General features: G+C 33.0%; 1 protein-coding gene across 1 annotated transcript in view; it reads right to left on the bottom strand.

Annotated features, from left to right (window-relative positions):
* The window catches only part of LOC148956095 (unconventional myosin-Va-like), a 51,223-nt gene that overhangs the window by 484 nt on the left and 23,904 nt on the right, over positions 1 to 26,835 (bottom strand). The gene's annotated exons all lie outside the window — the stretch shown is intronic.

The following is a 26,835-nucleotide window of genomic DNA, read 5'->3' as shown; positions in this document are numbered from 1 at the left end:
TACTAGAATATATATTCGAATGAAAGTTCCAAATTTTTAGCTTCTTCGAGCAAAAAGACTTGTTTCCGGTCTGGTCTATGCATTCTTTGGCATCGTCCGGAATACCAAGGAGGACAGCATCATATCAGTTGATCTGACGATGCCTCCCCGGAAGGATCTAAGTTGTCATACTTAGTAAAATTCATTTACTTAATTGAAAAAAATTGAAGTATAAAAGAAATAACCAAGTTTGGTGAGGCTTATGAAAAGTAAGTAAAGTAAGTATGATGGCACTAGACCCTTAAGGTCCAAACCGGTGGTGCTAATCTTCTTTTCGTGGCCCTTCAGCCAGGAAGTGCACTGGGGGGGGGGGCAGCCATCCTGTGCTTTCACATACCCTTCCTGCTTACCTTCCTCAGATTTCTCCAGGTACCCAATTAGAGCTGGGTTGACTCTGGCTAAGCTTACAGAGTCACACCACTGACCCGTGTCCCAGACCAAATAACTGGCCACGCCAGGGATCGAACCCGTGCTTATTAAAAGACTATAATTGAATGCATACCTCGAAATGGAATGAAACAACAAACCGTAACGCAATGTTTTGGGAAAAGGGGAACAACTCTTGAAGGGTTTTAAGTTCTTATATGCATATTCTAGCAATCTTGTAAAGAATGACATGCAGGCACGTTTATTAAGCATTACCTTTTGCATACTTACCTTTTTTCTGTGCCTAAATTATTCTTGTTTTGCTCCTGGAAGATAGATACAAACTTGATCAAAGTCGTTTTATTCATAAACATCGCCATTTGGGCTTATTGGTTCAACCTGCCTTATAAGGAAAAGTAACTGCGAAAAATAATCCAGGTCTCTTAACATTCCGTTATAGGCAGGTTTCAAAAATTAGCTTATGTAAGATGTCAAACTTAAAACGGAAAAAAGAACTATGAATGAAAAAAGGAAACTGGAAACGTATACAAGCTACCAATGCATCAACCCTTAACACACACTCACACACACAAAACATCAAATAAACGCGCATCCGTGATCTATCTTTTGGCAAAAGATGCAAAATTTCACATTTTTGAAGATGGGAGCTTGAAACTTTACAGTAAAGTTCTCTGATAGCTTTAATCTGATGGTGTGATTTTCATTAAGATTATATTGACTATAAGGGCGTGTTTCCTCTTTTTTTCGAAAATTTTCTCAGGCTCGTAGCCTCTTATGGGTAACACTGAGATTGATGAATCTTATATATTTGAAATCAGCATAATAAGCCGACTCTGTTGATATATCTACTGATTTAAAAATTCTATTTTTAAGAGTTTTGGTTGCTATTGAACCGCGTTGCTCTTTACTTACAGTTTGTTACCACGAACTGTTTGATAATCAAAAAAAAGTTACGATTGTTAATTAGTTCACGTGTTTGAAGGATGAAATTGTATGCTTTGACAATGAAGGTAGGACAAAAAAGAAGCAAATACTGCTCGAGAGGGGGGAGCGGGTCAAAACAAAAGATTGAAAGAAACCTGGAACCCATTCGATGGAGTAAAGAGTAAAGTTTTGAATTGGGGAGGGGGAGCTTGTGCAACTGTGTTTTAAGAAATCTTATTCTAGCTTACCGTAGTTTACTATATGGATTCACTGAGCTTTTCATTATTACTGTCATTATACTCATTTTTTCCAAAAAATTTTCTCTTTTAGAGATATGAACTACAAAACCAAAACTTGAGTATAAATATAGCCGTATTTCCAATTCATAAGCTAATTTGGGTTTAATTGCTTGTAATTATATCTCAGAGTGGAATGTAGAAATCAGATGGAATATAGTTTAGACATTGTGTGAAATGTTAATTCTAAAGGTTTCCTCTGACTGTAAGCATGCGTGTAAATTAATATTAAAATTGTGTTTAGCGTGTGCTTTCCGTGTAATACTTTTATGCTGCCATACGAATTAATTCTAATTAGCCTCCCTTTTTACTATCATTCATCCTTTTTGTGTAATATTCATTATTTATTTACGTCAACAGGGGTAAGCCTTATGGATGGAACTTGTCAAAAAGGGGCATTTCTTTAACAAAAATTAAGCTTCTAGTCGGTATTTGGTATAAAGTATACTACAAATTTTTTGAAAATTTTCCTACTGTTTATCATGGCGTTAATATGGAGGGAGTACTCATTTCACATGGTAATTTTGTTAATAATGGGCGTCTCTTCTAAGATTAATTAAAATTAAGCGTTACATCCGGGACCGTTGCTGAAAAATAATTGGTGTTAGATGTGTTATCGAGACAAAAACCTAAATTAAATGAAAAAAAAATCAAAGCTTTTTTAATTGTACATTGCCAAAAAGAAAAAGATAAAAATGCCATTTTCAAAATGTAAAGAAAAGCTGATTTTCTATGACACAGGCTTTTTATTGCAAAATTTCACTTTTTTCTTTCTTCTTAAAGCACGGAACCTTTATTAATTAGCATTTTTTGTTGTAAGTTACTCGATAAAATAGTTAACTTGAGTAAGTTTTAAATAAAAATAAAATTCAAGAGGTTAGCCTATGCAGCGCTAGGCAGGAGCATCCTGAGCCTCATTTCATTGGGGGGGGGGGATCTTCGTAATTTTCGCAATTTGCCCAATACAATATTTGGTTTACATTTGTGAATAATGAACTATCCAAATGGATAGCGCATTCTTGATACAAAGCCTGTTTCCGCCGTCCCAACCGCTGTTAATAATTTTCTGTTGCTACAAGGAAACATACAAAACTTTAAATGCACAAGTTGTCCACAGTTATTCCTAACTGAAGAAAATAGCAAGTTCGATTTCAATTTTTTGACTTTATTGTTTTGTTAGGACCGTTTTTTAATTTTAAATTTTTTTTTTTTTTATTTTATTTTTTTTTTTTTTATATTTTTAGGACTGTGGAATCATGTGACAAAATCATATCATGTTGAATGCTAAAATTAAGGAACTTGACAATGTTCTTTATTTTAGATATTGTAAGTTCTTACTTGGTTTCCCAAGCTGTTTTAGCAATACTGAATTGGTCTCCAGATTTAAAGCTATTGACCCGTGAGAAATATCTAAAATTATTTTAAGAATTACTTTTATTGTCAATCTTATTGAATTCTCTCTATTCCTAAACTTTTTTTTTCTTTTCCGTAAATCGTTACTTTCTTAATTTGTTTGGATTACTTTTGCAACTTCATTTACTTGTTTTTGATACTGTTTGATTTTGAGAAAAATAAATAAATAAGGAACAACCAAGTCATCAACCCTGATAATAGTTGTGCTGTCTTTTTTATGATATCTATGTAATAGCTTTAGATTAGGAAATTATTTTCAAAATTTACATTTTTTAGCAATATTGGTTTCTAAAAAAAACAATTATTTTTCTTCTGAACAACCAGATGAATATTATGAAAGGGGCTGTCCCCTCCTCAACGCCTCGCTCTTTACGCTAAAGTTTGACTCTGTCACACAACTTTTTTTTTTAAAACAATAAAAAAATTTAGCGAAAAGCGCGAGCCGCAACGGTAGGAGCATATCCCGAGGCTGTGTTAATTTAGGTCGTAGTCTTGGATGAGACATTATATTTTTTTTAAAATTGGAAAATAAGAAATTTGAACATATTAAATATAAGGGAAAATTCGGGGCCAAAAATCGATTAGTTTTTGCATATTCGGGGCAAAAATCATTTCGTTTTTTGCATTATGCAAAATAACTGTTGTTTCGTATAGGAACTGAAGACATCGATTAAGATATTTTTGCTCGATAAAATAAAAACAAAACAAAAACTCTGTCACTCGGAATTGCTTAAATATTCCTGTTCGAACGATGCAAATTTGAAGATAGAGGAGACTGAGCCAATCTAAAATATTAGACGGGAAGGGAGCGATTAAAATGATTTTTTGGGTCTTTTTAAGAAGCTGGATTTATTAAGATCGTTTTTATTGAAATTTAACAATAAAACAAAATCTAGTTGGTTTTCTTCTTTTCTTCAAAACTCCAAAGTGTCCTGTGTTTATTTATTTGCATTTTATTTTGTAATCATTACTCATAAACTTTTGGTTTAAAACACCAATAATGACAATTAATAAAAACAGCAACAAGATAAGCAAAATAGTAGCTTGGACTTTATACACCCACCAGGGGGGGGGGTCTTTGCGTTGTGCAGTTAAACTGAAAGCAGCACGGGCAGTTGAATAAATAGGCATTTCATGAAGGTAAAGAAGCGTGAATTGTTATTATTGTATAGATTTTAGGCACCTTTTAAAAGCTGGGTGTAAGACTCTTAATGAGAGAATGTAACAGCATATTTTTCAAGTTATACAGACACTAAAGGTCCCATCCCCCCTTTAAGTACCGGTCTTGATAATGAAATTCAGGCATCCTGCCGTGAAAAGAGATTTTCTTATCAAACGTTACGAAAAAAATACGTTTTCAAGAGTTGGAATTTACGAAAATTTTTGGTCTGGTGGCAACCCTACCCCTGCTACCTGAAAAAATCCCCCTTTATAACGTCTGTATACTTCATAATAACCAATACAATGTGTTAATATTGGGCAAAGTTCATAATTTTCAGCCCTCCCCCCGGGCACTTCAGGGAATTAAGTCATGCTTAAGAGCATATTTATCATATTTTCAACCATTTTGAACAAAATAGCTCTCTCAAAATTTTGATCAGGTGACTTTGGGAAAAAAATGAGCGTGGGAGGGGGCCTAGTTGCCCTAGATTTTTTATCACTTAAAAAGCGCACTAGAACTTTTAATTTCCGATCTAATGAGTCCTCCCACGATATTCTAGGACCAATGGGTCAATACGATCACCCCTGGGGGAAAAAAACAAATAAACACGCATCCGTGATCTTTCTTCTGGCAAAAAATGCAAAATTCCACATTTTTGTAGATAGGAGCTTGAAACCTCTACAGTAGGGTTCTCTGATACGCTGAATATGATGGTGTGATTTTCATCAAGGTTCATTAACTTATAAGGGGTCTTTCCCTCTTTTTTCGAAAATCAGCCAAATTTTCTCAGGCGCGTAACTTTTGATGGGTGGGACTAAACTTGATGAAAATTATATATTTGAAATCAGCATTGAAATCTGATTCTTTTGATGTATCAATTGGTATCAAAAACCCGTTTTCTAGAGTTTCGGTTACCATTGAGCCGGGTCGCTCCTTACTTAAAGTTCGTTACCACGAACTGTTTGATTCAAGAAATTTCAATCTACTGTTAAAATCCAAACTTTTTCTTAATAAAACCTTTTTATATCCAGAATTACATTTTTTTTTTAATGAAAAGCATATAAATCTAAAGAATTTCAACAATTTGTTGGACTTCAAATACAAATCACGACTTCAACAAAAAATGGATTTATTTTACTGGTTAAAATTCCAGCAAAAAAATTTTGTTGGAAATCCTATTTTTTTGTATAGCTGAAGATGATTTTAGGTCAAACATAACCAATCCACACCTACAACCCCCCCCCCCACCTTAAAAAAAATGTATCATGAACTGCTTGAATATATAAAGGTGTAATAACGCCTCTAGTTAATTTTTACAATTCTGAAATGAGTTAAGCTGAACTTGAAGCTAATTCGTTTAAGTTGTAACCAACACAAGCACACAAGATAATATTTCGTCCGTTTCTTGTTTGTAGGCTGCTTTAGACAACAAAGTACAATGAACTGATGAACCCCCCCCCCTCCTCCCCAAAGGTATTTTTGGCACCCTCGTTCCGTGTTTTTTTTCTGTTTTTCATTCTTTTTTAAATACACTTGTCCATTTGGTCGATTATTGGCCCCCTGGTCAAATTGCCCCCTCCCCCAAGATTTTCTCTAGATATGGCTTTTGTAAGCTACAATACACTTATTCAAGCGAATTACCTGATTACTTATTGAGTTAACTACTTATTAATACTGGTCTAGGTTTATACTATTTTTTTAATCAGCTGGTTTGGTTCAATATACTCAAATAGTGACATATTAAACACCCGTGGCTTTTTATCCATTAAAATAAATATAACGACTTTAAGGAGCTATTAACAAAAAAATTTTCCAAGAGAAGGAATTACCTTTATATTCACAATTCAAACTGAAATACATTACTTAGGGGTAAAATTTCTTAACATGACGGTGGAAAATAAAAAATCTAACCTTTTAGTACAAAAAAAATTATAAAAGTACGACCATTTTGGATTCAAGCTTGGCCGTACTTATGAATAGGAAAAAATTGCCTAAAAAAACATACAAAGAAAAACACACCAAAAACTAGGCCTGTGCAAAAACAAAACGGGACAGAAAAACATTCTGTCTCCGTGTAAAATTGTCCTCGGAGAAATTCTCCTCAGACCTGGTCTTTCCCACTGATAATAGTCCCCATGGAAAATCAATTGTCTCCCTTTAGAATCTTCCCGTTGTAACAGTTCTATTTATATAGTATAACAAATAATGCACGTAAAAAATGGGCAAAATGCGTAACTTACATGCCTTGTCCAAGAGGCTCTAGAGGCTTATGCTATTTCCCAAGACAAGTTATCAAACCTTTAAACTGATTTGAAAACAAGTTCTTATATATAAGCGATTTTGATAAATTTGTCTCAGACAACATCTTATAAAAGTTTTATCTATGTTAATATTTGGAACCGCTTCTAAAATGACAAAGCTAAACAAAATTGAAAGCGTACAGAAGATTGAAATGTCAGATGAGGAATTAAATGTTTAACCAATGAAAAGAGTACTTCATGTTATTCGTACTATGTTAAAACGAATGGCAGAATACTTAACTTACAGTTATTTCCCCCGCATAAAATTTTCCTTGGAAAATTCCCCTCAGAATTGTTCCTCCCCGTGGAAAATCGCTAGCCCCCTCTCCCAATACAATTCGTCCTGAAAAACGTCTGTATAAACCGTATAACAAACACTGCATGTAAGAAATGGGCAAAACGCATAACTATCATCCCTTTCCCCAAGAGCTCTTGAGGGTTATTTTATTCCCCAAGGCAAAGTTTTTACACCTTTAAACTGCTTTGAAAACTATTTCTTATATATAAGTGATTTTGATAAATTTGTCTCAGATAACACCGTAGTAAAATATTATATATTGTAATTTTTTGCAGCTGTTCCTAAAGTGACTAGGCTGAAAAAAATTGATAACGTTGAAATATTAGCAGTTAAAAACTAGGGAGGTTCGGAGTCTCCCCTTTCGAGTACCCCCCCCCCTCCTTTCAGCCGTGCTAGCAAGTGAAAATTGGAAAAAGCATATTGAAGAAAACTGCATACAAAAATTGATTGAATTCGATTCAATAGTAATACCCACTTTTACATGTGTTGCAAAAAAAATACTTAATGTTATTCCTACTTAAGGTATTCCTTCAAGTAATTAAAGTGCTCCTAATACTTTAAGTAATTCTCAAAGCATTCGTACATAAAGCTAGTTAAGAAAATAAATTTTAAGATATTGAAAAAAAATTTTGAAATCCCTCGAAAATGGCACGGAATCGAAATAAAAAGAGCATTGGAATTATCATGGTCAAATTCCTTCAGCGATGTCTTACAGCCTTGCTTCAAATGATATTTTGAATGGAATTAACAAAAAAAAAAAAAATATTTACTCTCTTTACATTGAAATTTAACGCCTCAGACGCCTCTGCTCTAGATGCCAGATTAGATCCTCGATAATACCCTTTTTTTCTTTCTTATTTTAATTTTACAACTTCTCTAGAAAATAAATTTCGTCTAGTAACACCATTGGCCGTATTTTTATTTGTACTCTAATTTGATAATGAATGTAGCCTAAAAATACTTTATTTGAAAAATAATTATAAAAAGAATCTGAATTTTTGGGGGGCGAGTGAGGGAAATATAGGTAAAAATAAGATTCTGGAACTCAGAACATTTTTCTGTTTAGATGAAAAGGTTTTCAAGGAATTTGCAATGGTAGCAACACTTACGTTTGGAAATTAGGTAGCATGACCTACTTCGATCTACCCAAGATGGCAGGGAAGTCTTTCCATGTATATATGGAGAAAATATTGAAATAAACTTTTGTTGTTTTACTACTTCCATCTATCAAAGAGCCAAATATGCAAATTCATAAAAAATAACTGGGGGGGGGGGGTGAAATTTGGCTCCTTATTTTGAAGGCTTATTCTCCATCGCAAGCCTTGACTGTTACTGGCCTCTTTTTCTATTTTGACAGTTGGGATTTGAGGAATCGATATAGCAGAAAAGAGAAAGAATCCATATTAAACGGGATTGTGCAATAAGGGAAGGTAGGTACTGTTATTTGTTTGTGCATGGTGGAGGGGATGTCTGAACAGGTTTATATTAGTAAAGTGAATATTGCATTCTGTCCTTGGGAAGGCATAGGCATTTTGAGCCCAACTTTTGTTAATTCCTGCTCGTTTTGAGTCTGACTCGGTTATTTATCGTAATTTCTGTTCGTTTTGGGTTTCATTTATTCATCGATGCTGATTTGTGGGAGTTTAAAAATGAGGACACAAATAGTAGTGTTTAATTTAGTTTCATACCTCCTCTAGTTGACCTGAAATGGAAAACTTGATACCATTCGCAAAAAAAATCTGCTTACTTTCTTTGATAGCCTGGATACACTTGCACTATTTTGATTTGGTTAAATTTTAAGAACAGAAGTAGCCCCGAAAGTTTGAATATAATACCCTCAGTCGTTCTTGGGATACTGCTGAGATGCCTTGTTGTGAATTAGCATTAGCACAGTGTATTTTGATGTAATCTTAAGGCAACATTTAGTTTTTAAACATAATGGGCAAATGAGAGGGTGGGCCCGGGAGGGGGCTTAGCTGCCCTCCAATCACTTTCGACTGTTAAAAAGGGCATCATCCCTTTCTGTTTGCAATCGAATGAGCCCTTTTCGAAGTTCCCACGACAACTCCTTCGATACTAAGTGCCCTGGTCTAAACAACAACAACAACAACAAAAACTAATAAATTATACCCACATCGATCTTTACTATAAAATGTCAAGCCTTCCAATCACTTTCAATTATTAAAAAGGGCAATAGGCCTTTCGATTTCCAATCGAATGATCCCTTTTTGAAACGACAACGCTTTCTATAAACACCTTATGTGCACCAAAAGGCATAAATTACCACCCTTATCCTAAGGGCTGTAAGGGTGGTTGTCATTCTCTGAGACCTAATTTCCAGAACTTTCAACTACGTTAAACAAAATGGCTATCTCAAAATTTTGATTGGATGTGTTTGGGTAAATGGTGGGCGTGAGAGGGACGTTAGTCGCTCTCCAATCACTTTCAACTATTAAAAAAGGCACTATTCCTTTCAATTTCCAATCAAATGAGCCCTTTTAACGTTTCTACGAAAACACTTTCAATAAAAACCTTATATGCCCCCAGGTCATAATTTACATCCCTTGCCCTGAGGGCTGGCAGGGTTGTTATTCTCAAAAACCTAATTTCCAGAACCTTCTACTACGTTGAACAAAATGGCTATCTGAAAATTTTGATTGGATGTGTTTGGAGGAATGGTGGGCGTAAGAGGAGGGTTAGTTACCCTCCAATTACTTTTGACTATTAAAAAAGGCACTAGCCCTTTTAATTTTCAATTGAATGACCCTTTTTCAAGTTTCTACGACAACGCTTTCAATAAAAACCTTATATGACCCCAAGGTACAACTTAAAACCCTTGCCCTGGGGGCTGTGGGGGGGAGGGGTTGTCATTCTTAAAGAGCTAATTTCCAAAACTTTCAACTACGTTGAATAAAATGACTATCTAACAATTTTGATTGGATGTGTTTGAGGAAAAGGTGGGCGTGAGAGGGGGGTTAGTTGCCCTCAAATCACTTCCGACTATTAAAAAGGGCACTGGATTTTCAATCGAATGAGCCCTTTTCCAAGTTTCTACGACAAAGATTTCAATAAAAACCTTATATGCCCCCTGGGCATAACTTATAACCCTTGCCCTGAAGACTGTGGGGGGGAGTCCTGCTCAAAGGTATAATTTCCTGAACTTTAAACAGCGTGGAACCAAATGGCTATCTCGAAATTTTGATTGGATAGCTTTGGGGAAATTGTGGGCGTGGAAGGGGTGTTAGTTGCCTTCCAATCACTTTCGACTATTAAAAAGGGAACTAGTCCTTTGAATTTCCAATTGAATAAGCCTTTTTGAAGTTTCTTCGACAACGCCTTCTATAGAACCTTATATGCCCCCAGGGCATAACTTACAACCCTTGCCCTAAGGGCTGTGGGGGAGTGTCCTCCTCAAAAACATAATTTCTATCTGGAAATCAACTACGCTAAACAAAATGGCTATCTAAAATTTTGATTGTATGTATTTCAGGAAATGGTGGGCGTGGAAGGGGTGTTAGTTGCCTTCCAATCACTTTTGACTATTAAAAAGGGCACAAGCCACTCCGATTTCGAATTGAATGAGCCCCTTTCGAAGTATCTACGACAACTTTTTCGATACAAAGTGCCATATTCTAAAGAAAAAAAAATAATACATTTTGCCAACATCGTTCTTATATGCCCCCAGGGCATAACTTAAAACCCTTGTCCTGAGGGCTGTGGGGGAGTGTCCTCCTCAGAAAAATATTTTCTATTTGGAAATTAACTACGCTGAACAAAATGGCTATCTCAAAATATTGATTGGATGTGTTTGGGGGAATGATGGTGATGGGGGGGGATATTTGCCCTCCAATCACTTTCGACTATTAAAAAGCGCACTAGCCACTCCAATTTCCAACCGAATGAGCCCTTTTCGAAGTTTCTACGACAACACCATCGATACGAAGCGCCATGGGCCAACATCGCCATGGGCAATACATTGTGCCAACATCGTTCTTTACTTAGGCAGTGCGATTGCGCTGCCTATGATGTAATTAAACAAATAGTAAAGGTTTTTCAACTAAAGTAAGGAACAAGTTTAAAACTTTAAACAAATATAAATTACTCTGTGTATAAGGGGACTGCCCCCTTCTCAACACCTTGCTCATTAAACAAAAGTTTTTTAGTGCTTTCTAAAACCTTATCTTTCAAATTGCAAATTTTCTTTAAAAATTGCAAAAAAGCCAAACTTCACAGTAAAGAGTAAGGAGTTAAGGAGGAGACAGCCCCCTTTATATAAAGAATGATCTGTTCAAATATGTTTCAAATCTGTTCCTTGCTTTCATTTGGAAAGCACAATTTCTGATTATTTTTGAAATCATACCCAGGCCTAACCAAGATATAATTTGAGGTAGCGGTTCCTTAAATCTCTGGTTAATTGCTTTTAAAATATGTAAATCAATAAGTGTATGTTGATTATTACCGTCCTAGGTTTAAATTTGCAATATCAATTTGGATAAATTTGAATATACTTTGAAATTGGCGGTGAATAGTAATGTTGGTAAATAGTCCTTGTTAATATTACTAATAAAGAATTTCAGATGGATGAAAAGGAGTATTGTTGTGTGTATGGATAGAAATTATTAGAGGCTATTGATCTTCTACATAACTGAAGCCATCACAACCTCTACAATATGATTTTCTTATCGATAAATACATTACAACCATTCGTTTAAATAGATTGAAGTACTTCATGTAAATAGAAAAAGAAAATATAACAATTTAAAATTGATGAAAACTAAGTTCCTAGCAGTATTTGCCATCCCAAAGAAATTTTCTGGCGGGGCTGATGATGACCTGCCTTGCTTATTCCACCTCTGTGCTGGTAGATATGGGAATGTAACATTTTAGCTGTATAGAGAAACAATTTAAGCAATTCCTACTCCCGAGTATAGTCCTTCTTTTGAATTCGCCCACTTTACGTTCCTTCCGGTTTTTCTGGTAGGTAAACAGGTCATTACACCTTTGCCGAGAGGAATCGATTTTTTGTGTGTCAGTCGATTAGAGAAAGTTGTCGATTAGTCCAATATAATAACTTGATTAGTCGGTTTTATAAAAAAAAAAACAAAAAAACTTGTAATGCAAAAATGTAATTAATTTAAAAAAAAAACCCGAAAAAATGTCCCTTAACTGCATTCCAATTTTAATTATGAATTAATAAATTGTTTATAGTACACCATATATTTTTAACTTTTGAAAACAATGGATTTGTCTATTTTCAATGTGAGTACACTTTTCATTCTTTTATTTCCCCAAAAAAATAAAGAAAAACGTTTTACTAGTAAATTCAAATTTCAGAGGGACAGCCCCAAAACAATTCTTTATCATTCAGAAATAAAGCTTTTTCCTAACATTGTGTATTTTTCTGCTTTTAATGAAAAGCTTGCGTGTTACAAAGATTGTGACAGTTTTTTTTTGGGGGGGGGGGGATAAATGTAACCGGCTATTGCCTTAAACGGGGGTAGTAAACGCACGCTTACATGGTCCAGTACTTTGGGAAAAATTAGTGTGGGAGTGGGGCCTAGCGGCCATCCATTTTTTTTTTTTTTGGGTTACATAAAATGGACATTATAAATTTTGATTTCCGTTAGAATGGGATTCCAGATAGGAGCTTTTAACTTCTATAGTAGGGTTCTCTGATGATGTGATTTTAATTAAAGTTCTATTAGTTTTAGAGGTTGTGTTCACCCTTTTTCGAAAACAAGGCAAATGTTTCTCAGGCGCATAATTTTTGACCGCTATAGCTAAACTTGATAAAACTGATCTTTAAGCTAAAGTTTTTTATTGTTTGAAAAAAAAAAAAAAAGTTGTGAGACAATGTCAAACTTTAGCGTAAAGAGCTTTGCGTGTTAGAGGGGGACGGTCCCCCTTAATAGTGATAATAATTTCGGTTAGTTTTAAGTTCGATACGTAATTTATGTTTAAAAAAAACAAAATTTATTTATTTTAAGTTCTTTACATTTTTTTTTTTATTTATCATTTATTTGAAACACAATTTTTATTTTATTTTCAGTAATTTATGTATTTAAAAATTAAATTATATATTCCTGTATTTTTCTTCTAGCAAAAAAAAAATAAAAAGTTGCATATTTTTTCATATTTTTGATTTAAAGCTTTGTAATTTATTTTTATGATAAGCGTAATTCGCCGGTTTTTTTTTCATTAAAATTAATTCACTTGTTGGGGGTGTTTCCCCCCAATTTAAAAAAAAAAAAAAAAAAGAAGAAAAATTTAGGGAGTTACGGGGTAGGATCTCACCATGGAGGAATTTTTCATGGAGGAAGAGAAATTTTCTATGTAGGTGGTGGTGTCAGATTTCCCAGCACTATTTAAAAACGATAAGAAACTAAATTTTAAACTAAAATTTAAACTAGAAACTAGTTTAAATAAATAAGACTTTCAGTTGAAAGTTTTTCAACTGAAAGTAAGGAGCAACTTTAAAACTTAAAAAGAACAGAAATTATTTCGTATATGAGAGGGTTCTCCCCTCTGTCAGTAGATCACTCTTGAGGCTCAAGTTTGGTTTTTTCTTTCAAAAGAGCTATTTATTCTAATTAAGCGACCTTTTGGATTCAGTGTTCATTTTTAAAGAATTGGAAAAAAATTTTAACCCAGCTTGAAAGGTAAGGTGTTGAGGAGGAGGAAACCCCTCTAATTTATTTAATAATTTTGGTTCATTTTAAGTTTTAGTGTTTCTCATTAATTTAAGTTGAAATTTTTTTTTGAATATTTCTAATTCACTATAAAATAGAGCGCTAAAAACATCATAATCAACTTTAGAGGGACAATTTATCTGTAAAAGATGGGTTAATATTTCCTTACTAAATTTTTATTCTTTTTTTTGCAATGCTCACTTTTTTTGCAATGTGTAGGAACCAGTGGGGAATCCCCGCTCGTTTGGAAAGGTGCCAAGGAAAGGCATACAAATAGCATGTAGTTTCAAAACGTGTTTAATCGCGTTTCTTGAATGAAGTATCTGTACTGTATATTCAAGAGGTGAAATCAATAAAGAGCTTGTTACTTACTTACAAATATTTTTTATAATTTCTTGAATGAAATTTAAGTATTGTGTGTATCCAAGAGTTTAATTCAAGAAGAAAATTGTTACTTACTTAGAATTTTTTCATAATTTCTTAAACTCAATTTCTACATCGCGTAGATATATGAAAATTGTTTGTGATAAAGAGGAAAAAAAGCTACTTACTTGTGATTTTTTCATAATTTCTTGAATTTAATTTCTACGTCGTATATCTAACTCGTGAAAACAATAAAATTTGTTACTGACTTAGAATTTTCTAATAATTTCTTGAAATAAATGCTTTTTTGTTTATCCAACAGGTGAATTCAAGAAAGAATTTGCTACTTAGACTGAGAATTTTTTCATAATTTCTTTAATTAAATTTATACGTCGTTTATCTACCTCGTGAAAACAATAAAGAGTTTGTTACTTAATTAGAATTTTGTCATAATTTCTTGAACGAAATTTCTTTTTTGTTTGTCCAACAGGTAAATTCAAGAAAGAATTTGCTACTTAGTTACAATTTTTTCATAATTTCTTGAATGAAATTTACGTATTGCGTATCCAAGAATTGACTTCAAGAAAGAAATTGTTACTTACTGAGAATTTTTCAATAATTTCTTGAATTAAATTTCTACATGATTTAGCTAAGTTAAAAATGTATTTTGTTTATCCAACAGGTGAATTCAATAAAGAATTTGCTACTTATACTGAGAATTTTTTCATAATTTCTTGAATTTAATTTCTAAGTCGTATATCTAACTCGTGAAAACAATAAAGAGTTTGTTACTTACTTAGAATTTTGTCATAATTTCTTGAACGAAATGTCTTTTTTGTTAGTCCAACAGGTAAATTCAAGAAAGAATTTGCTACTTAGTTACAATTTTTTCATAATTTCTTGAATCAAATTTCCGTATTGCGTATCCAAGAGTTGACTTCAAGAAAGAAATTGTTACTTACTGAGAATTTTTCAATAATTTCTTGAATTAAATTTCTATATCATTTAGCTAAGTGAAAATTGTTTGTGATAAATAGAAAAAAAAGTTACTTACTTGCGATATTTCATAATTTATTGAATGAAAAATCTGTATTGTACATTTAAGAGGTGAAGTCAATAAAGAGTTTGTTACTTACTTACAAATATTTTCATAATTTCCTGAATGAAATTTCCGTATTGTGTATTCAAGAAATGACTTCAAGAAAGAAATTGTTACTTACTGAGAATTTTTTCATAATTTCTTGAATCAAATTTCTACATGGTTTATCTAAGTCATGAAATTCTTGAATGAAATTTCCGTATTGTGTATCCATGAGTTGACTTCAAGAAAGAAATTGTTACTTACTGAGTATTTTTTCCTAATTTCTTGAATTAAATTTCTACATCGTGTAGCTAAGTGAAAATTTTTTTTGATAAAGAGAGAAAAAAGTAACTTACATGAGGTTTTATCATAATTTCTTGAATGAAGTATCTGTACTGTATATCCAAGATGTGAAAACAAAAAGAGTTTGTTCCTTACACTTACAATTATTTTCATAATTTCTTGAATGAAATTTCCGTATTGTGTATCCAAGAGTTGACTTCAAGATAGAAATTGTTTTTTTTTAATAATTTCTTAAATGAAATTTCCGTATTGTGTATCCAAGAGTTGACTTCAAGAAAGAAATTGTTACTTAATGATAATTTTTTAATAGTTTCTTGAATTAAATTTCTACATCGTGTATCTAAGTCATGAAAACAATAAAGACTTTGTTACTTACTTGGAATTTTTTTATAATTTCTCAAACAAAATGTCTTTTTGCTTATACAGAAGGTGAATTTAAGAAAGAATTTGCTACTTACTTACAATTTTTTCATAATTTATTTAATGATCTGTCTTTTTTATTTAGCCAGGAGGTTAATTCAAGAAAGAATTTGCTACTTACTTAAAATTTTTGATAATTTCTTAAATGAAATTTATGCATTGTGTATCCATGAGGTAACATGAGTGTGTTACCTACTTACAATTCCTTCATAATTTCTTGAATGAAATTTCAGTATTGTGTATCCAATAGGTGAAAACAAAAAAGACTTTATTACTTACCTGCAATTTTATTATGATTTCTTGAATTAAATATCTGTATTGTGTCTAGGAAGCGAATTCAAAACAGCTATTTCTACTTAATTATAATTTCTTCATAATTTAATGAAATACATAAGACTATTCTAAAGAATAAAGACGGTTTAAGCTTAAAAATATTTATTGCTTAAACATATTAACATATTTTTGAAAGAATTTGCTACTAAATTACAATTTTTGATAATTTCTTAAATGAAATTTCTGCATCGTGTATCCCTGAGGTAACTTCAAGAAAGAGTTTGTTGCTTACTTAGAGTTTCGTCATAATTTCTTGAATGAAATGTATTTTTTTATTTATCCAAGAGGCGAATTCAAGAAAGAATTTTTTCCCATGTGTCTGACAATAGATGTATGCAAATTCCTTTTCTTATATCTCCGACGTTTTATTAGACATTCTAAACGTTTGATATGCTAGCGTACTCTAAAAATAATGAACACATAACAATGTAATGTAAAATATATTTTTAATGAAATAGCGCTACGTAGAATATTAGTACAAAAAATATATTACGATATACAATTAATATCGATGGTTAACTATGGAAATTTTGGATATGCTCAATAAGATATTCCGTATTTTTCTCTCTTTATATTATAGCTATTGCCTTTTCTTAGTTCGTAATCAGTAGAATAATCGTTATTCCATTTAGAGTCATACACAATTTTTGCTGGTGTCTCATCAACAGGCCCAATATACCTTTAGTCTCTGGTATTATTTGGATCAATGAGTGTTTGATCAATGTCAGTAACGTTTGCTGGTGCTTTTTTTTTCATCGATTCATCTTTATATTCCATCGTGATATTTTCTGACAATATCCTTTTTATTTTTATGGCAATTTCACTGTCTATTATCACATTATTTTTACACAGGTAACAGTTTCGACACGTAGACAAGATATGGTTTACGATATTAGCAGAAGAGTAGGCCTTTCTTTTATTGATCTTCCGTTGAATGCTAATACCCCAACGGTGACGATTGGATGTATCAGTAGGTAATGTGTTAGCTACAACAGCAACAAGGAGTTGTCCTCTGTCATCAATGATTATTTTTATGTTAGTATTCTCTATGAGCGCAATCTTCTCTGGAGATCTCAATGTCGCATAACCACAAAAATAAGAGCTGATTTTTTTCGGTATTCCAAATAACTTTAATTCATTACTTTCATGACAATACATGCATACATTTCCAATAGTGCTTCCACCTGTACTTGTTTCAAAAATTAAATACTTCTCTTTGTCGGCATTCAATGCTACAATAACCTTGTTATGTAGACACACTTTATTAAAATGCTCCATCTTCACTTTTTTTTAAAAGATATGACTTATGTGTTTATCATTCCACTGCGTAAAAAATACTGATTTAATACATGCAACAGATTGGGTAGTGTCAATAACCGGTCATAGAATACCGGTGAGGACGTCGCATAGTGTCTCTGACCAGTCAAAGAGCGCAATTGTTATAAGTTTATTAATATTTTGAAATTTCAATTTATGTAAAAAAAGAAAAAAATAACTAAATTTTAAAAATCTATATTTTTTAAAAAATATTTTTTTTTTTTGATAAAGAAAAAAAAACAATAACAAATTTTAAAATAAAAATAGTTCTTAGAGTTCACTATTAAAAATCCACAAACGATGGTTCCATGATATAAAATAATTTTTAACATGTCTTATGGATTTATCACGATCAGGTATGTTCTTAGGTATCCACTGTGCGAAGAACCTAACCTCGTCTTCAGGACGGTGATAACCCCCCCTCAAATTTAGGACACTTAAACTCTTCTAGATTGAAAAGTGGAATCCTAGGGTCACACTTTTGAATTAAAACTTTATCCGTAGGTACATTGCCCCTTACGTAGAGTGCTTCAACTCCGAAATATCTGCAAATTCCACTGACTTCCGCCTGTACATTTCCCAGTTCCTGACCACTATTATTAAGTGGTGTAATCACTCTATCATAGAATCCCAGTCTTTTTATATAACGTAATGTAGTACTCCAAAAGTTTTTATCATACTCAAACAGATTACAGTTCACTAACCAATAACCATGTAGGGTTAACTTACTTTTTAGGGGGTGACCATTTAGGGTTCTCCTACATGCTGAATATGAAAGTGTGTTCCATGGCATGCTGGATCTGAAAGTGTATTTTCTAATAATGATTTGATGGAAGATTTATCATCTGTTTAAAATATAAAATTTTTAAAATTTATTAAATTTAAATTCTATGAGTAAAATTAAATATTTTAACTTTTTTAAAAATAAATAGAAATTAATTTAAATAACAAAATGTACAGAAAAAAAAAAAAAAAAAAAAAATAAATATCTTTGGTCGCTGAAGTATTTTCGTGTTTTGGAATGCTTAGCATAACGATATAACGGGGTATAACGATATCACAGGTTATTTTATTGCGTGATTTAATAGAACAAAGCGTGTCACATCTCTACCATTATACAGAAAGCTATGTTTGTCCTTTTTCTGTGTTTTTACAAGTGTCCTTAACTGTTTTCTTGTTTCACTTGAATCGTTGTCAATGTGTAAAGGGATATTTTCACCGTGTATTTTGGTAGCTTGCATCGATATGGTATCGTTCCATCTTGGTCGCTTTTCAGGGGAGAGTAATTGCATGAATCCAATTCCTCCAAAAAAAAAAAAAGAAGAAAAATTTAGTAATTAAATAATAATCACTATTTTATAGATAAATTATCACTCTGAATTGGAGTATGATGTTTGTAGTACTATATGTTATAGTTCATTAGAAATATTAAAAAAAAAATTTCAAATAAAAGTTTTGATGAAAAATAAAACATTAAATGAAGCAGAATTATTACGTATATTAGGCGGTTCACTCCTCCTCAACACCTCGCCTTTTACGCTAAGTTACAAATTTTGTTCCAATTCTTTAAAAATGACCCCTGAATCAAAAAGGTCGCATTAATTAGAATAAATAGCTCTTTTGAATAGCAATAAAGCAAACTTAAGCCTAAAGAGTGAGGTATTGACGAAGGGGCGAACTCCCTCATATAACGCAAATAATTTCTGTTCTTTTTAAGTTTTAAGTTACTCCTTACGTTCAATTGAAAAACTTTCACACTGAAAGTTTTATGTATTTAAACTAGTTTCTAGTTTAAATTTTAGTTTAAAATTTAGTTTCTTATCGTTTTTAAATAGTGCTAAGAAATCTGACACCACCTACATAGAAAATTTCTATTCCCCCATGAAAAATTCCTCCATGGAGAGATCCTACCACGTAACTCACTAAATTTTTTTTTTTTTTTTTTTTTTTTTTAAGAGGAGGGAAACACCCCCTACAAGTGAATGAATTTTGATGAAAATCAAACCGTCAGATTCAGCTTATAATAAAACTCTATTACACAGTTTTCAAGCTCATATATGCAAAAATCTTCAACTTTTTATTTTTTTTTTGCCAGAAGAAAAATACATGAATGTAGAAGTTAATTTGTAAAGACATCCATTTAGAAAAAGAAAATTAAAATTTTTGTGCAAATAAAAGCTAAATTAACTAAAAAATTATCAGAAATTAAATAAAAAAATTTTTTTTTTTTTAAACTTAAAGTAAGGAGCGAAATTAAAACGAACAGAAATTATTCCCTATATGAAGGGGGACTGTCCCCTTCCTCACCGCATCGCTCTTTAATATTCATTTTTACATTGTATCACAACTTTTTTTTTTTCAAAAAAAAAAAAACTTTAGCGTAAAGAGCGAATCCTTATGATTTCAAATATATAATTTTCATACCGTTTATCTATATCGGTCAAAAATTACGTGCCTGAGAAAAATTTGCCTTGTTTTTGAAAAAGGGGGAAACACCCTTTAAAACTCATATAACTTTAATGAAAATCACACCATCAGAGAACCCTACTATAGAATTTAAAAGCCCATATCTGGAACCCCATTTAACCGGAAATTATAATTTATAAGTTCCTTTTTAATTAACCCCAAAAAAAAATTGAGGGTCACTAGGCCCCTCTCCTCCACAGATTTTTTTCCCAAAGTCCTCTGCCGTGACCTGGGACGTAGACAAAAACCCTGGGTCAAGCACGGGCGTGTGACCTTTAACCCTCCCCCCCCCAAAAAAAACTCTCACACTCTTTGTAACACGCAAGCTTTTCATTCAAAGCAGAAAAATACATCATGTTAGGAAAAAGCTTTATTTATGAATGATAAAGAACTGTTTTGGGGCTGTCCCTCTGAAATTTGAATTTACTAGTAAAACGTTTTTCTTTATTTTTTTTGGGGAAATAAAAGAATGAAAAGTGTACTCAAATTGAAAATAGACAAATCCATTGTTTTCAAAAGTTAAAAATATATGGTGTACTATAAACAATGTCTTAATGCATAATGAAAATTGGAATGCAGTGTGGGGACATTATATCGGGTTTTTTTTTTTTTTTAATTAAGTACATTGTATCATTAAAAGTTTTTTTTTTTTTTTTTAGAAAACCGACCAATCAAGTTATTATATTGGACTAGCCACCAACTTTCTCTAATCGACTGACACACAAAAAATCGATTCCTCTCGGCAAAGGTGTAATGACCCGTTTACCTACCAGAAAAACCGGAAGGAACGTAAAGTGGCCAAATTCAAAAGAAGGACTATACTCTCCCGCCCTAGCTATTCCAACATTTATCTTAAGCCTCATGAATAGCAAGCAGTTTGTCCATTACAATTTACTACCCCCCCACGTAAACAATGACTCACCCCTCCCTCATTTTAGCTGATACGCATTATTGATCACCAAACGTAGCCTAATTTCATTACAAATAAAGCGAATCAACTTGGTTGAATCCAATACTGCCACCGTGTGGCTTTACTTCTTTTGCAACTGGGAAGCCCAAAATATAGTTATTGATACTTTTAAACAAATCAGTTTCTCAGAATTTTAAATTGATTGCAAATTCGTCCTCTTCGGGGTAAAGTCGTAGCTTGGTGCCCTAAAATAGCAAGAAAACGAGACTTCCCCCTGGTCCAATCTACATGGTCACTTAATAAAGAGCTTCAAATTTACGTTTGAATGAGCTCCCTCCCATTTATCTTGGACCTTCGGTTTGATACAATCACCCCTGGGAAAAACAAAACAAATACACATGCATCGACGATCTTTCTTCTGAAAAAAAGCGAAATTCCACATTTTGAAGATTGGAGCTTGAAACCTGTATGGTAGGGTTCTCTGTTATGATGTGTTTAATAATGGGATTTTCAATAAGATCACTCGCTTTTTTGGGGGTGTTTTCCCTTTTTTCAAAAATCAGGAAAATTTTCTCAGATTTTGTTTTGGGTGGGTAACAATAAACTGACAGAATTTTATATATTTAGAAGCAGCATAAAAAGCCAATACTGCAGGTGTAGCCATTGTCATGTGAAATCCATTTTTAGTTTTGGAAAATATTAGTCCAAATCACTTTTCACTTCCATTTTTTTTTTTATCACAAACTATTTGATAAGATTCTCTTGTGACGAAATTTTTTTTGAACCTGTTCATTTCATTTAGTTGAAAAGGACAATAAAAAGAAAGAGGGTTAATTTGACAGCTGGATAGTAAGTTTAAATTTTGTTTACCTTTCGCTATTCTATTTTTTTAATGTCTGAATATATAAGGGATTTGAGTTCGAGGGGAATAATTGTCCTTTTATGAAAGAGGTCCATTTTACACGGCCGTTATAAAATAAAAACGTGGTATCTATGCAGGCAGGATGATTTTTTAGTATCCCTTCTCTTTCTGTAAACTAGTCTAAGGCGTAGGAAAATGCATAAGGACAAGTCTACATCTGTTATAATCTGAAGAAGCAATAAATATTTCTGTAATTTTGGTTTGAATTTGATTTTATTCTAAGATTAAATGCTTAATAATTAAATATGTTAGCCTATTGATTAAATCAATTGATCCCTTTGCCAGGAATCCTTGTCGTTTAAAATTTAATTTACTTTTTTTAAATTTCCATTCAATTTAATTTTTATTTTTATTTTATAGTTTTTTAATAAAATTATTTAAAATAAATTTATTCCTACGAAAAAAACATCCTTTAAATATATACCCTGTCACCCAACCACCACTGATATTTTGGCGTTTGCCTCCCTCCCCCTGGAAAATTTTCTGCCGGTGCTCTTGCCTTCCTCATCCCCATCTTTACTTCATGGTCGAAGTTCACAGCTTGAATTTCACAGCATTCATATATTTTCATACCACAGGATCATGAACATAATCCAATCACTTTAACATGTTTTATTATGTGTGTACATAATTGTTCTACTCTGTTGTATATCATTCACCAAAAAAAAATCTCTGCACTTTAACAGTATTAATGTTATATCCATCATTTAGTGATATAGTCTGTTTTAAGATACGAAAGGGAGTGGTTATTCATTAGAATCGGAAAGGGGGAGGCAAAGGCAATTTCAGAGTCTGCCACGGGTGGCAACATGCTAGCTGGGGACAATAGATGTTCCTTCATTATTAAAACATGAGGATTAAAAATATATAGGGAGAGGGAGGAGGTAATCTTGTTTTTCTCAATAGAATTATAAATTTATAAAATTAATTTTTTTCAATTTATAAAATAGACTCACCATACTGAAAGGCAAAAATGCAAGTATCACAATATACATAACCACCATTGTATCCGCAAATTTTTTCCTAGACATATTTACAAAGCTTGGAGACAGAGGAGTGACTTTTGACTTATCTAATTGAATCTTGGTTAGTAGGCTATGTTCGATATTTATCATTGATTGCGACAGCACCATCTATTTGAAATTTTCTGTGTGATAAATTGTTTGACACGTTTTTCTGTTTAATGGTTTTACAGAAACCTTGTTTATTATTTCTTTTTTCAAAGTTTCAACCTTTTTAGATGAATGTCCAGTACAGTAGTATACAGGGACAAAAGAAAATCTGAAAGAGGAATTCTGATAATATTGACGTTTAAAGGACAACTGTCTTCTTTTCCGAAGATTAAATTTGAAAAAACACGTTTTTCAACTGAAAGTAAGGAGCAACATTGAAACCTACAACGAACAGAAATTATTACTTGTATAAAGCGGATCGCCCCCTCCTAAACACCTCGCTTTTTACGATAAAGATTTTAGTCGCCTACATTTAATAAAGTTTCGTATTGTTTTAATTAAACGACCCGGGTGTTTCAGGAGTCGTTCTTAAAAAATTGGGACGGAATTCAAACTTTAAAGTACAGAGAGAGGTTTTGAGGAGGGAGGAGTTCACTTCATATAAGTACTCATTTCTCTCCGTTTTAAGTTTTAATGTTGCTCCTTACTTTCAGTTGAAAAAACTTGCTTTTTAAAATTTAATTTCTGATCGTTTTTAAGTGACGATAGGAAATCTGGTCTTACCTCCACGGGGGCATCCCCCTCCCCACGGAAATATCCTCTAGACAGTTCAATCTCGGTGAAAATTTACTCCGGACAATTACCCTTTACAACTCCACGCATAAAATGGAGACGCAAAAGAGAGAGCAAGACATTTAAAAATAATGTTGTAAAGGAATTCTGGCAAATTCCCCCCGTGTGTAATTTCCCCTGACAAGTTGACCCCCTGGAAACTTTTCTTCTTATAGATAATTCCCCCTTGGAAACCCCCCAGCAACAAATTCGCCCTCAACCCGCAAATGTATACACACTTGACAATAACAAATACTATGTCTTAAAAATGGGCAAATTTTATGACTTAAAGACCTTTCCTTTGGGACTGTAGGGGGCCATTTTATATCCAAAGGCATAGTTATTGGGCTTTTCAACTATGTTGAGCAAATTGGCTATCTCAAAATTTTGGTCGGACAACTTTAGGAAAAAAGGGGCTGGGGAGGAGGCCAGGTTGCCCCCCAATCTTTTTGGTCACTTAAAAAGGGCCTTAGAACTTTTAATTTCCATTCAAATGAGTCCTCTCTCAATATGCTACGACCACTGGGTCGATACGATCTCCCCTGCGAAAAACAAAAAAAAAAACAACAATAAATAAACACGCATCCATGATCCTACTTCTGGCGAAAAATACAAATTCCACATTTCCAAACAGTTCGTGGTAACGAAATGTAAGTAAGGAGCGACCCGGCTCAATAGTGACAGAAACTCTAAAAAACGGAACTTTGATACCAACAGATACATCAAAAGAATCAGATTTTTATGCTGATTACAAATATATGTTTCATCAATTTTAGCTTTATCCATCAAAAGTTACGCGCCTGAGATAATTTGCCTTATTTTCGAAAAAAGGGCGAAATAACCCCTAAAAGTCATAGAACTTTAATGAAAATCCCACCATCAGATTCAGCGTATCAGAGAACCCTACTATAGAGGTGTTAAGCTCCTATCTGCAAAAATGTGGAATTTTGAATTTTTTGCCAGAAGAAAGATCACGGATGCGTGTTTTTTTTTGTTTTGCTTTTTTTTTTCAGGGGTGATAGTACCGATCCAGCAGTCCTAGAATATCGTGAAAAGGCTCGTTGGAAAGGAAATTAAAAGTTCTAGTGCCCTTTATAAGCGACCAAAAAAATTGGAGAGCATCTTGGCTCCCTCCCTCGCTCAATTTTTTCCCGAAGTCACCCAATCAAAATTTTGAGATAGCCATTTGGTTCAGCATAGTCGGAAATCTAAGTAATATGTCTTTGAGGATGACTTAATCCCCCACTGTTCCCGGGGGAAGGGCTGGAAGTTAAATACTGTGCCCATTATTTACATATAGTATGGGTTATTGGGAAGTATACAGGCGTTTTCAGGAGGAATTTTTTCTATTGGGGGATCGGGGTCAGAATAGGGGTTACGGAGGAGGATCTTTCCATGGAGGATAAATCCTTGGGGGAAGGGACATTTCTATGAAGAGAGCGCCAGATTTCCCAGCATTATCTAAAAACGATCAGAAATCAAATAAAAAAACAAGTTTTTTTTCAACTGAAAGTAAGAAACAACATTAAAATTTAATAGGAAGAGAATTTATTACCTATATGAGGGGTTTGTCCCCTAGTCAATACCTCACTCTTTACACTAATTTTTTTTTTTTAGTACTTTCAAAAGAACTATCTAATCTAATTAACCGGCCTTTGTGATTCAGGGGTTTGTGATACGAACAAAATTCGAACTTTAGCGTAAAGAGCGAGGTATTGACTAGGGTGCGAACGCCCTAATATACGTAATAAAAACATACGAATATAGAAATTCGTTACGTAAGCTAATTCGTAAGTTACGTCAGGACAAAATTTCGAGAAAGCCAATTAGCCAAAAAAAGGAAAATTAATATACAAATTTCGTTTTAATTATTCGTGTACGGTGAGTTAAAATAAAAGCTTCATTAATTCAAAACGTTCAGAAATTAACTAAAAAACAAGTTTTTTTTACTTAAAGTAAGGAGCGACATTAAAATTGAAAACGGACAGAGATTATTCCGTATATGAAAGGGGCTGTCCCCTCCTCAATGCTTCACTCTTTACACTAAATTTTTTTATTGTTTTAAAAATAAAGTTGTGAGACAGAGTCGAACTTTTGCGTAAAGAGCGGGGCGTTGAGGAGGGGACAGCCCCTTTCATATACGGGATAATTTCTGTTCGTTTTAAGTTTTAATGTCGCTCCTTACTTTCAGTTAAAAAGCTTGTTTTTTTAGTCATTGCAGATAGGAGCTTGAAACCACTACAGTTGAGTTTTCTGATACACTGAATCTGATGGTGCGATTTTCATTCAGATTTTATTACTTTTAGAGGACGTTTCCCCCTTTTTCCGAAATCAGGCAAATTTTCTCAGGCTCGTAGCCTTTAATCGGTAAGACTAAACTTAATAACTAAACATAGGACTAAACTTATATATTTAAAATCAGCATAATATTGATATATCTATTGGTATCAAAATTCCGTTTTTTAGAGTTTCGGTTACTATTGAGCCGGATTGCTTCTTACTTACAGTTCGTTACAACGAGCTGATAGTGTCTGAAAGACTCAAAATGTCGATTTAGGTGGACGGGGAATGGTTTAAGATTCGCTGTGATTAAAGTGGATCGAGGAGAGGAGTTTCTGCTAAGAAATTAACGATTTCAAAAAAAGTATGCCCTTTGGTCAAGGCCAGTCGAAGCGAGAGGAGAAAATTGGAAAATCAAAGCCAGCCTCGCACTAATGGATGACTTGAAATTCAAGGGTAGTATCTTAAGAAGTGATTAAATAAATAAGTATATATAGATATATGAATTATAATAATTATACAAATTATTATTTTTCAGTCAAACAAACTCGGATGTTAGTGAAATTAAAAAAGAAAGAAAAAAAAAACAACAACGAACCTTTAGTGTTTTATTATATTCATTAGTGCTAATTATTCAAATTAATAGTTAATGTTTTCCTAAGATGCTTCTTATGTTTGAAAGAGCCTCAGCTAATTTAGTTTAAAAAAAGCAATTCTAAAAAAACATTTCTATGAAGGGGGCGCCGGATTTCCAAGCATTATTTAAAATACGATCAGAAATTAAATTTAAAAAAAACAAGTTTTTTCAACTGAAAGTAAGAAGCAACATTAGAACTTAAAATAAACAGAAATTATTACGTATATGAGGGGGTTCTCCCCTAAGTCAATACCTCGCTCTTTACGCTATAGTTTTTTTTTGTGCTTTCAAAAGAGCTATCTATTCTAATTAACGGCCTTTGTGATTAAGGGGTCATTTTTAAAGAATTGGAACAAAATTTGAACTTTAGCTTAAAGAGCAAGGTAGTAGTAACCGTACAATTCGTTAAAACCCTACCCGCAAACCTACGCCTGAGGCAGCGGGTAGGGTTTTAACGAATTGGGGTTACCAGGGTCATTTGCCTATTACAATGACCTTCCGGTTTTTCTGG

The sequence above is a fragment of the Artemia sp. Qi Xiang Cuo genome, chromosome 1 (genome assembly GCF_049724085.1).
Source record: "Artemia sp. Qi Xiang Cuo chromosome 1, ASM4972408v1, whole genome shotgun sequence".
Classification (NCBI taxonomy): Eukaryota; Metazoa; Arthropoda; class Branchiopoda; order Anostraca; family Artemiidae; genus Artemia; species Artemia sp. Qi Xiang Cuo.
The sequence above is the reverse complement of the archived record's forward strand: the minus strand, read 5'-3'. Positions and strand labels throughout refer to the sequence as shown.